Source organism: Pholcus phalangioides, unplaced genomic scaffold (assembly GCF_987345545.1).
Source record: "Pholcus phalangioides strain wild (caught in Gottingen) unplaced genomic scaffold, Ppha-v1.0 ptg000013l_1, whole genome shotgun sequence".
NCBI classification, from domain to species: domain Eukaryota; kingdom Metazoa; phylum Arthropoda; class Arachnida; order Araneae; family Pholcidae; genus Pholcus; species Pholcus phalangioides.
Window position 1 is genome coordinate 22,181,708 of NW_028301606.1, and position 13,169 is coordinate 22,194,876.

Sequence of the window (13,169 nt, forward strand, 5' to 3'; positions counted from 1 at the left end):
CCAAATCAATCAGGGGGCCCCAAAAATTATTGAAGACTTCTACCATTTTTATAAAGTTATTTTTTAAATAAATTATGAATTTTTCTAATTCTGGAAAATTTTCATCAATTCCCCATTTGCTTTAATTTTTGGAAATGAAAAAATTTATTATTTCTTAATTTATTCCTTCCAACTGATTCCGAAATTTTATAAGTTTTAAATTTTGATTTCTAGAATTATTACTTTCATTAATTTTAGACTTTCATCAAATTCAAAATTTCATTTATTCTGGAATGATTTCCCTCATAATTCTGAATAACTGGTAAATTTTGAATTCTCTATTAATTTTGAATTATGCAGTTAGTTCTGGAAAACTATACATTTTCATTAATTTAAAAATTTATCGAAATTAGGAATTTATATTATTTTTTGTGTTAATTTTACACTTTTGTTAACGAATTACATCTGATTGTGTGTTCAAATTTTTGTGTATAGATATTTTTCAGCATTCCTATACGTTCTGTAAAAAAGAAAAAAACGTTTTTGAATGCCCACCCTCGTGAACATACGATGTTTGCCCGTTGTTTTATTGCATGCCGGAAATTTTGACCTGCTCATTAATATGACCCGTATAAACGAGACATTCCAATTTTTTCCCCTAATTTTGCTCTCTCCGACTTTTTTGTTTTTAATCATAAAAATGTGTCCCCCATTTTGCTTTATTTTTTTAACGAAGCTTATTTCAATTTATACTGAATTAGGGAACGAAGAGTTTTCACATAATTTAGAAATTGTATTTTATAATGCATAATAAATATTCTCTCGAACATGCTCCTGCTTTTTTTTCGTAAATGCATTTTTATTCCCGGTAGACTTTTATGTAGTATTATATCGGTGCCGAGGCAGTTTATAAGCGATAATAAGCAATTTCCCCGACAATTTTCTGGAATTAGCAATTTTCCGTGTTTATGATTTCAATTTTCATTTTTCTCTATAAATTATTGTCACCCTAATAGTAATGAAATTTAAACTATATGTATAGTATTTGATTGCATTTGATTATATATTTAATGGTTATAAACATTTGAATGGTCTAGAAACATCAACTTCGGTTGTAACGATACTCTGGTTATAATAAAATTTCACAGAATCTTTGATGTCGCTATTTTTTATTATTGAGTTTGACTGTATTTTGTAAGTATCAGGAACGTTTAATCATACCTCACTAGTGGGTCACTTCGCTTACTGGGTCACTTTTTTAATCATAATAATCATAATAATTTAATCATAATCACTTTTTGAATCCTAATGACGTTCTTATCTTCTTACTGCTTATAATGAGTCTCCACACTCCACTTATTGAACATTGCATAATATGATGTTGTAGAGATTCACCGCCAGTTCAGTTAAGTTGTATGGACCGAATGAGTGATGACAAGTTTAGGTGGGATAATTAAAAAAAAAGCGAACGAATCACTTTGTTAAGCACAAGAAAAAAAATCACTGCAATGACTACTACTACTAAACCATACATGCACCTCGTCCGTATTCCTTTGCGGAACTTCTAACGAATTGGTACGTGTTGTAATATGAGTGTTCTTTGTTTCCTAACCTAATGTGAAGCTTGTTTCGGTGTAATGCTTGTTATACTGCTGCCATCTGCCTCCTATTTTTCAAACTATGAGTGAAGTGTTATGATTGAAGATTTTACTGTTGTGTTAGGCCTGTTGCTCTCTGTGTGAAATCTTCAATGACTACTACAGTACTACTACTTAACCGAACATGCACCTCGTATACACACATTCCTCTACGGAATTTCTAACCAACTAATACATGCCAGAATGTGTGTTCTAAGTGTATGTATAGCCCTAACGCATTTATATCAAAATTATGCTTGTTTTGTTTACTCGCTGGTGCTGCCAATTGATTTTCATATTTTGAAGTAAATATGGTAAATGTTTGAATTTTCATGTTATGCAATATCATGTTGTAGGTCTGCCTGCTCTCTGCGGGGAGCCTTTTGTCAATCGCGGGCGATTGGTTCGCATTCACGTCTTGAAACTGAAAAATCGCATAGCAATCACTACTACTACTAAAGCACACGTGCACCTCGTCCATATTACTCTGCGAAACTTTTAACGAGTGGTACATGTTGGAATGTGCGTGTCCTTGTTGTGAACTTGAAGTTAAGTTTGTTTCTGTGTAATGCGTGTTATGTGTAGCCAATCGCAATCACTGGCAACCGACTCGAGCTTGGCTGAGTCCTTAATTTTCCACGCTCTATTATCAGAATCTCATTGAAAAAAACATTCATGATGTATATTGTCGCATAAGGAGTCAGATGTATATACATATATTTCTAATCGACTGTACACGGTAATAAAATTTGAATTTCTTTTACACGGAATCGATCATAGCGTATTATAATGAGTTACACGGACAGAGAGTCACGTGGTTCTCGAAGTCACAAATGGGAGAAGGAAGAGAAAGAGAGGAATAAGAGAGCAAATAAAGTAAAAATAGCATATAATATATAAAGGGAGAGAGAGAGGGAGATTATGTAAGCTGCAAACAGCATTTTCGGTATGTACCAGGTAATTAAGTCAAGCAAAGGAGTGATTTACGAACAAGACGTGACGGGAATCGAGCAACACCTTCTCATTCCATCGGAGATTTTCATTGCCATTTTTTTTTTCTTTTTCGCATTTCTTCTCTGAACAGAGAGACATTCATTTATAAAACTCCGTCGTGTAACGAATAAAATATGGATGATGGGAAATTATGTCTCTCTACTAAATAAAATGATAATGAAACAAGAATATATATAAAACGTGTACGGGGGTAATAATGTAAATGAATTCTGGTCATAAAACCCATCGGCACAACGAACTCGCCACTTCCTTGAGCCTCAAATTTCCAGATTCACACGAACCTTCGGGGGTTTTTTCACAAACGAACTATTATTATCATCACTATTATTCATTATTATTACTGATACAGCTGGACTCGATATGAGTAGATATTGGGGTCGCTCTCAAATGCATGCTGCGCGTGCGATATTGGAAATTTGAGTGCTTATGTCTATTTGATATTCACATTCCTAAATAGTGAACATGGCCGCTCTTACCAGACGCGGCTCCCAGTGCGAAAATGATAGCGGGGCCAAGTATATGCCTCAAGTATTTCGGGGCACCAAAAATGTTTAGGAACATCCCCCTCCCCGCACCGTCCAGATTTTATATATTTTAGGGGAAGTAAGAGCGGCATTTACTATTTCTCTCTCAGAATATAAAGCATATAAATATACATACATATGCTGAGAAAAATATCCATAAATATATATTTTTTAACATACAATTAAATATATAAATAACATACAACTAACTATAATATAAAAATCACAAAAATTGTTGAAAATTCATCACTATAGGTATTTTTAAACTAATGAGAAAAATAATTCTTGAAACTAATGAAAAATTCAGAAATTTGATAAATGAAAAATAATTGAATGAAATAAGTCCAGCACTAACGAAAATTCAGAATTAATGAAAGAAATAATTCCAGAAATGATGAACGAAATAATTCTAGAATTTATAAAAGTATTGATTCCAGAAGTGATTAATTCTGAATTTTCTCTGGAATTATTTCTTTTATCAACAAGGAATTATTTTTTTCATTAATTCTGAATTTTCACTAGTGCTGGAAAAAAATTTTCCAATTATTTTTAGTTCATCAAGACTAAAAGTTTCATTAGTTTCGTGAATAGTGTTTCATTATTTTCTCTCTACAGTTTAAAATTATCTTCAGTGCTGTATTTTTTCATCAATTATTGTTTCAATTTACATTTAACTGCATGTTTAAAATTTTTTTTATGGATAGCAGCATATTATTTTCTGTATATTTTGTAATAATGTATGCATTTTTCGATACTTCGACAAAATATATAAAATTAGGGCGAAGGGATTCTTAAAAATTTTCGGTGCCCCGAAATTTTGTAAAGGTGCATCTGGCCTCGATATTAATTTCGCAGTGGGCCTCGCGTCCCTGATTAGTGTAAAGTTACTCAGAGCAATGTCAACCAGAAGCATGTGTGATGATAAGTGATAGAAATCGATCATCATAACTCAATTCTTCTGGGGGGAAGAAATAAAATTGACCTTTTAGGAGAAATTTTGTTGAATTATATCGAAAGTTTCATGTGTTTCAACTCACCGTAACCGAATATTTTTTGTATCTCTAACATTTGCTGTATGAAAAGTCACTCGCAAATCTCTCGTTATAGCAAGATTTCCGTTATATCGGACTTTTACCGTATACAGGGTGTCCCGAAAGTTCTAATTTGACCTTTATCTCATCAACCCTTCGTTATAGAGGTGCAGTTCGAATTTAAAAGTTCAAAATGTGTTAAGAAATGTTCAAAATGTGTTCAGAAATTACCAAGCCTCTTATATCTCTTTCTCTTAAACCTATTTGACACCTCGGTCATTTCTGTATTTTCTTCCTTTCTCGAGTGTTTCGATTCTATGCATTTAGAAAAAAATATATAATAATAAATGTTTTTTAGATGTGTATTCTCTTACCGTCATTCAATAGCTAATTCCTAACACTGAGGTTGGAGAGTAAAAATACAGTGTGCCCCAAAACAAAAACAAAAAAAATCTAAACTTTTATACAATGCTCCTGTCCTCTAACCTCCAATTAGAAAGTTGTGGCGCTGTCTCTTCTGAGCCCAACAGAAAAAAAAATCCATATTTTTAAATGCAATATTCACTGAGGTATTTGAATTCAATAATCGTAGTAAAGTTAGGAGAAAAAAAAAACAGCCTAAAGTAACAGACAATGATTCTTTCCCTCATATATGCTGTTCTTTACGAACTTTTTCCCGGATTTTGAATTAAAATGTCTCACCGAATACTGCAGTTAAAAAAATTTGATTTTTTTTTTGTTTGGGCTCAAAAGAGATAGCGCTAGATAATTAGAAGTTAAAGGACTATAAAAATGTAGATTTTTTTTTATCGTATTTTCACTTTCTCAAAGCTGTTACAGGGTAATTTCTGAATACAATTTCAGCATTTTTTTTAAACTGGAACCATACCTCTATAACGAACGATTGATAAGATAAAGTCCGAATTAGGACTTACAGGACACCCTGTATAAATACGTAGTTAGCTAAGCAAACATTCTTGGGAAAAAGAAGAAAAGGATGGACAAGTATAAAAAACTGGATGAGGAGAAGAAACTATTTAATATATTATAGATAACCTCTTCATCCGTCCATCGACGTCCCCTTGAGCGGTGTGAATCACGTAGAGACAACTAACCATCTTAAGAAAAGATCGTCCTTAATGACTTTGACAGTAGCTAGTGCGTGGTATCCGTAATTACAGTATAAATATGTATGCGCATTTCTGTCGCCCTACAGAAAAAGCACATGGAAGGACGATGACCACGACGACGACGGCACAAAATGACGATATACGGTCTGAGTTCAATACGCCGTCAGCTAAAAGTCACGTCTATTTTAAGAAATGGCAAAAGAAAAAAAAAATCCAAAGCAAAACGTAGTCGGAAGGAAATGAGTACGCGAGAGATGATAATATTAATGAAAAATGTTGTTATTATTATTTTTAACTGGTGGAAGAGTATCATATGAAATTCATCAGTATTATTACATGATCATCATCAGTTTGGTATTTTGCTTGGACCGATGCCTAAAAACGGTCATAATATACAAACTGACTCATCACATCGATAACTACGTTTACGCAATTTCATTCAAATAACAGAGATCGATGGATTCATCTGAATTTTCAGGTGTGACTAAGTATTCAGACTACTACTGAGTGATTCCCAAGAATTCAAATTTTTAAAGTAACTCTGGTAGGGAAAATTGCTTGACGATTCAGGGGGCTACAACCAGCGTTGGAGTTCCACGGGCGACGCAAAACGCACCTTAGTCCCCCGACAAGCTTGTAAAAATTCATGCTATTTGCTGTGAAATTCTTTCACGAAGCATCTTATGCACCAAAGACCCCTATGAGTTGTGCTCGGGTATGATAACGCTTCAAGACGGTCGTGCGATGATTATGAAAAAAAAAAAACACTCTAGAGAAAAAAAAATTGCATAAAATTCACAAAATTCTGCAAACCTTGCAAAAAATGTTTCATCCTGCATGAGATCCGCCCTCAAGCAAAGATTCTTGAAATATTTCAAAAAAAACTTTATTATACAAAGTTTTTCTTTGATGTTTGCACCACAGAGAAGCTAACAGGACCATTCGTTAACTTTATATCAGACCCATGGGCCTGAGTTTTTTCCTCAATAATGTTTGCAACAATCTTATTACCCCGTATTCCGGGGTAACTTTGGGACAAACCTTTTTTTTCCATTGTGAAAGCCATATTAATACTCTTGTCCGATTGTTACCCGGTTACTACCCTGTAAAAATGCTACAGAAGTTTTATAATAAGAAAAAAAATGGTGAATTTTTTAGTGTTTCTTAAAAATTTTTGTTTTTCTTTGTTTTTTTCCCAGAGTAAAGTTCTTTTTGTTCTTTTAAAATTTAAGAACACAACTAGAAATTTTATTTTTATACAGCTTTCAACAATAAAGTAAAAAAATGAAATGAACCTGAAATACAAAAAGGGAAATGATAACTAGTCAAGTTTTAAGCTACTTTTTTTGAAATACAAATGATGGGAAGTTGCAAAAAGATTGAAAATTCTTCACTTATTTAAAACGTATTATTGAAACCCAAAAGTAGGTGAAAATTTTATAAATATTAATTAATTAGGTTAAATCAAACCCATTTTTTCATGACGACTAGAAATAAATCACCTTTTTTTTGGGCACATGAATTTCTTTCATCAAATTCGAAGCAGGGCACCAAAGTTTGTCTTCTTTGTTTGGTCACTTCCAATATTTCCCTGCCATTTACATGCAATTAACTTCGGACTCAAAGGTCACAACAAACGAAAACAAAAAATTTAGACAGCTATGTTCTAATGTTACCCCGTCAAATGTAACATGTTTACATTTTATTAAGTAAAAAAACAACTAATTAACATATAAAAATAATTCAAACAGTAAATTAATTATCATAAAATTATAAATTGAATAAGTACTTACTTTGTTTCCACTTGACATGTGATTTTGACTAATTAAAGTTTTAAGAGGTTTTACAAAGCTATGGTAATTACTAAGAAGAGAAGAAACAAGTTGCCAACAACACACACACAAGCATCGCTTAGAATATATTTAAACACCTCAGGGCATTTTACCAATTATTGGGAATAGTTCTAGATCAAGAACGTGACGATAGCACGAAAACTCAGCCCACCACATAATTTCAAATATGAAAATAATGCTTGTCCTAAAGTTACCCCAGTTTACGATATTGGAATATAAGACCCCCACCCCCAACTTTACGCCTATAAAATTGACCAGAGAGATCATCCATACCTTTTTAAATATTTCATTTTATAAATTCATGAGAAAAATCACTATATCTACTTACTTAATAGAAGAGTGGAAAATAGACCCTCCCGAAATTTCGGATTTGGGCAGAACCACCGAAACACCCAGTTTTCGGGCCTCATCACGATCAAAAAATTTTTTTTTTGTAAATTTGTGTAAAGTACTGTCATTTCGTGTTCACAGTGTCACTCAATGTGCAGTGCAAAAACGAAATTAGAATGGAGTGGGAGGCTATGTCAAAAGTATCGATGCCTGTAAACGTGAAGGCGAAAGAATAAAATAAACTTTCAACATATTAAGATAAGAAATTCAATGGTAGCATATAGTTTGGCTTCTGGCGTGTAAGTAAATCGTTTGGTTTTACTCAAAGATAGAATTTTAGGAGAAAATAAGAATATATATAGTGGACCCCAACTTATAACGCTTTTCGAAAAGCCATCATGAAAAAGTTGTAAGTGGGAAACGTTTTAAACGGGAAATCTCTATGAGTATTAATAAGAATTTTTACACACGGAAAATAGTCGTACAGCGAGGGAAACGTTCTCTAAGTGGGAACATTATTTAGCAGGATCCACTGTATAATTATAGAATTCAATTTTTGTTGTTTTTTTGCAAATAAAACATGCGTACATGAACGCGTGAGCTTTCCTATTTATTTCCTGTAGAACCACTGGTCTTTATACTCTCTCGACAATAGCACTCTCCTAAATCGAGAGAAATGAATATTTCTTGTTCATTTGAATCTTGACTTCTTGCTGGGTGGGCTTAAGAAAGTTTTCAAGCTAATTTCTTACCATATTATTTTCAATGTAAGTCATTCATTTCCGTCGCAAATGGTTCTTGAATAGTTTGTTTACAACAATATCAAGAATCTGGATTCCTTACTCTGAACCAGCGTTTCTCAACCTGTGGTGCGCGGACCAGAAGTGGTCTGGGAAGATGCAATAGATTGTCCGCAAGCAGACTTATGAAAATATATCCACACTGAATGAAAATTATTTAATTGTATGTATTTTTTATTGTGTGTTTTCCCACCGTAGGTTCGAATAAAAAAAATCGGTGCTATAATTCAGTCCGAAGAACCAGATATACCTAGATTCCCATCACTCATCCTATTTCGAAGAATATGCTTGCCCCATTGTACAGGAAGGCCCCCCCTAAATCATGAATTTATAGTGTGAAAAAAATTGATAAGAATTATCCCGGGTCCTAAGGCTGAAACACTGCCAACTCCACCCTAGTGGGGCCTTGTCGAAAGCCCACAAAATAGTAATGTAAATTAGTGTTCCATCAAATCATTTTAGAAATTTTAGTAGTCCTTGGGTTCATAAACGTTGAGAAACACTGTGCTCTGGAATATATATTCATTACTCATTATTTACTTCTTGCCCAAAGTCATAATTTTGTGTGCTTTCCACACAAATCTCAAGTAATTTGCATTATTATTTATTTAAAATTTAAATGTCACTAATATCATATCATATTAATATTAGTAATGTCTGTTTCAATAAACCCGTCGCATATCGTGACAGATGTACAAAATGCTTTCGTCTGGGTGACGGTTTTAACTGTGACTTATTTTTGACGGGTAGGGCTTCTATTATGAGCATTTTGGAAAATTAAGTTAGATCTTAATTTTTGGTTAGCTCTTATTTTTGAGGAAACACAGTATATACCTCGTTGGGTTTGATGGCTTTATAATGTCAAAAATTGCGAACAATTTCAATGAGTAGCATTCCATTACACCCGACTTTGTGCATTTACGTCAAGTAAAGAAGGATGAGTTCTTCATCAAAATAATGATAATAATACTAAAAAAATTAGACAGGTTTCTGTGGGAGTTTTTGATGAGCGGAAGGAAGGAATACATATCTAACAAGAAAGGAAGTACAGCGGAGGGCAAATAACTAATAGCATTTTATAGTAGTAGAATATAGTAAGTAATCATTGGGGAATCATGCTTTTATTTCTTTTTTGATTTTTATTTTCAGATAGAAATTTTCCGCCCATTTCACCTCGGTTATCTCTCCATTTTGGGCACATTCTTTTTTTCTTCCTTGTTAGTGCATAGTATTTATCTATATCTCCAATAGTACGTACATGATGATGATAATGATGACCAACCCTTTCTGGCTACTGTGTTCTCAAGAAGAAGCATATCATGATTTACGACTTTAAAAAAAAATGCCTCTTCCATCTTTTTCTCTTACACCTATCAGACGCCTTGGTCATTTCTTTTTTTTTTTTTCCTTTCTCGGGCCGTTCGATCCCATGCATTTAGAAAAAATAGAATAGTTATATGAGGAGCTCATTTTTTTTTTCAAAAAGCACATTTCCACTTTTTTTCGAAATGCAATTTTTAACAGTTTGTAAATCTTTGGGATAAGCCCTGTCAGATTATGCAACCGAGATCATTCAGACGGGAATATTTTTGGTAGAAATCGCAATGTAAAGATGGTCGTTTTTATCAAAAGGGGTACACATCCACCTTTTTTCATACATTTCGGTATTTTTCCTCTTCCGATAACGGACGTCTTGATTTTTAGGAACGGACGTCTTGATAACGGAAAGTAAGACACATTGATTTCCGTCAATGTAATTCAAAATTGTGTCCGTCAGTGGAGGTGTCCGCTATCCGCTAAGGGGAATGTCAGTTATGAGAGGTTCCATTGTAGATGTTTCTTATGTTAATGACGGGAAGGCCCATTTGTCAAGATTATGACTATATATTACATTAAACTCTTGTAAATCTATATTCTATCTTTCGATTTTATGTACTTCAGTATCAGTTACTCACCTGAGGACTTCCTGGGAAGTTTAAATTAGGCAAATCAACTTTGTTGAAATTTGATATAAAAGTTTATTTTTAATTAAAAAAAAATATGAAGATTTCGATAAAGATACTTTTATGATTAAGGGAAAAACACTGATCAAAATTCCTCTTCTTTTCTTTAAAATTTTTTTTTCGCTTGAAATATGTAAGATTCATCTCGAAAAGTCATAATATTCATAATTTTTGATATTTTAATGAAATTAAAGTTCGTTCTTTTGAAACATAGTCGTTTGCAATGAAATGAGTTATCGAAATCACGAATATTATCACAAAAAAATTCTTTACTTATTTACGAATTAATTATTAATCATAAATTATTAGTTATTACGAATATTGTCATGAATAAGTTCAGTATTATTTCACAAATATTATCAAGCAATAAATATTCAACGCCAATATTATCACATACACTAATGCGCAAATATTTCAGATATTATAGGGAATAAATTCGTAAATATTTCAAATATTATAGGGAATAAATTCGTAAATATTTCAAATATTATAGGGAATAAATTCGTAAATATTTCAAATATTATAGGGAATAAATTCGTAAATATTTCAAATATTATAGGGAATAAATTCGTAAATATTTCAAATATTATAGGGAATAAATTCGTAAATATTTCAAATATTATAGGGAATAAATTCGTAAATATTTCAAATATTATAGGGAATAAATTCGTAAATATTTCAAATATTATAGGGAATAAATTCGTAAATATTATCGGGAATAAATTCGAAAATATTATCGTGAATAAATTCGCAAATATTATCGTGAATAAATTCGCAAATATTATCGTGAATAAATTCGCAAATATTATCGTGAATGAATTTATTACTGATGATGATTTTCGCAGAGAAATCATCACTTTTTTCACGAATGAATTCTTATTTCATAAATAAATTATGTATATTACCTTGGATAAATTTAGCATTAATTTACGAATATTATCAAACAAAAGGCAAAAAAAAAAAATCTTATACCTAAAAGTACGTTTATTTTTTTAACAAATAATGAATAAGAAAATACTGAAATAAACTAAATGCGTAAAAATAATTTCACATTAGATAAAAGCAAGACACTTCATATATAAATTTACAAGGCAAAAGTAAATAAATGCCATTTTAGAGGAAAGCAAAATTGGACGCATCAGTAGTTTTTTCAGATAATTTTTCTCACAATAATGACAATAATGCAAAGAACATTCCAATATTTAAATATTTTTCTTCCTTGAAGAAAAGCAACGTAAAGGATGTTTATCTCTCTCGTTTTCAATATATTTGATGGATTTTTAGCGTGAGTTATTTCTTCTATATCCCAAAAAAAAAAACGCCCACGCAACGAAAAACACCCAAAAATAAATCAAATGTTTTATTTTTTACCTAGTAAAAAAAAAACAAAAAAACAGGGAACTCAATCATGAATCTTCGTTCGTTATTTATATGTTATAGGAAGTTTGCTTCATTCATTTTACTAGATTTATAGCCTTCATTATATTTTCCTGGTATAAATTGGTATGAGTTAAAAAGAAGAAGAAGGTGTGTGTGAGAAAAGTTAGTTAAAAAAGATATATACTACATGTTGTACATAACCTCGCCTTCAAAGTTCATCTAAAACGAGAGGAAAAATTAAACAGAGAGATTTTTCCGTGAATTCTGAAAATTCAGTCGTGTTTTTCCCCTTAATGAAATGCATGAAATGTCACGAAAAAGAAGGAATTAATTAATTTCAAGATATTAGCAACTTGAACTTATACCATCAGGGGAAAAGAGACACTGGAATGACGATCCGGCCCAGTAATGTCCAGGAATTATTATTAATTCGATCTTGAATTTCATTCTAATGCAGTCAGAGTTCGATGAATTCTAATAGTATTGTATGTATAGGGGGATATATAAAGTGTTTCAACAGATATTTGAGAGGTAAATGTATTTTTTGAAGCTCAGATGATGAGAAAGTTTGTTTTTTTCTGTAATTTTTTTTTTCTACAATTCATTTCTAGAAAATTTGTTTTTTTTTTCATTATAATGGTTTCATCTCGTATTTGAAACACACCGTTGAACCATATTATTGTAACCACCTCATATTTTTGTTATCAACTGCGTGTAGCTGATAAAATAAGGCGAGTCACAAGCTGGCTCGGTGCGAATGTAAATTGAGATGCAAACACAATGAAAGTGTGTCTGTCGTTACTGTCTCGGGTTAAGAAAAACAATTTACCAGATTTTACAAATGCGGTGATTGTCGGTTTTTCAACCAAGCACTCGGGTGTTCGGTGGATTTGCCGATATTTCGGTTGCCGATCGTATAAGAAATTGCATCACAAATAGCATCACAGTGATTGACTGAAGTAAAGGCAGTTGAGGCATTGATGTGAGAGCTGAACGCCGGCCGAGACACCACAGTTGAGCAATTTACGTATTACTATATAACTGCACCTCATAAACATTCCTTTGTGGAATTTCTGGCGAAATGGTACATGCCAGAATTTGTGTTCTGAATTTATGTGTGGTCCTAACGTATTTATATTGTCAGAGTTATGCATGTTTCTGTTAAGCTGGTGCCCTCATCTGTCTTCCATATTTTGAAGTGAAAATGGCAGTAGCACGAGTTTTTTTGGTATGTAATTATGGTGTTGAAGGCCTGCCTGCTTTCTACGAGGAGTTCAAATGAAGACCAGGCTCGCATTCGCACCCCGAAAGAGGTTGGAAAAACACAGCAAGCAGGAGCAATCTACTGTCCAAACGAAAAATGAAGCTGCATGGCCTTGTAGTGAACTCTGCTGTTTATGGTACTCCAATGAAGAAGAATAGTTCCAATAACGAAGTTGCTTTGGTTATATGACTTCAAGTGCAAGGTATTGAAGTGAGACTGATTCT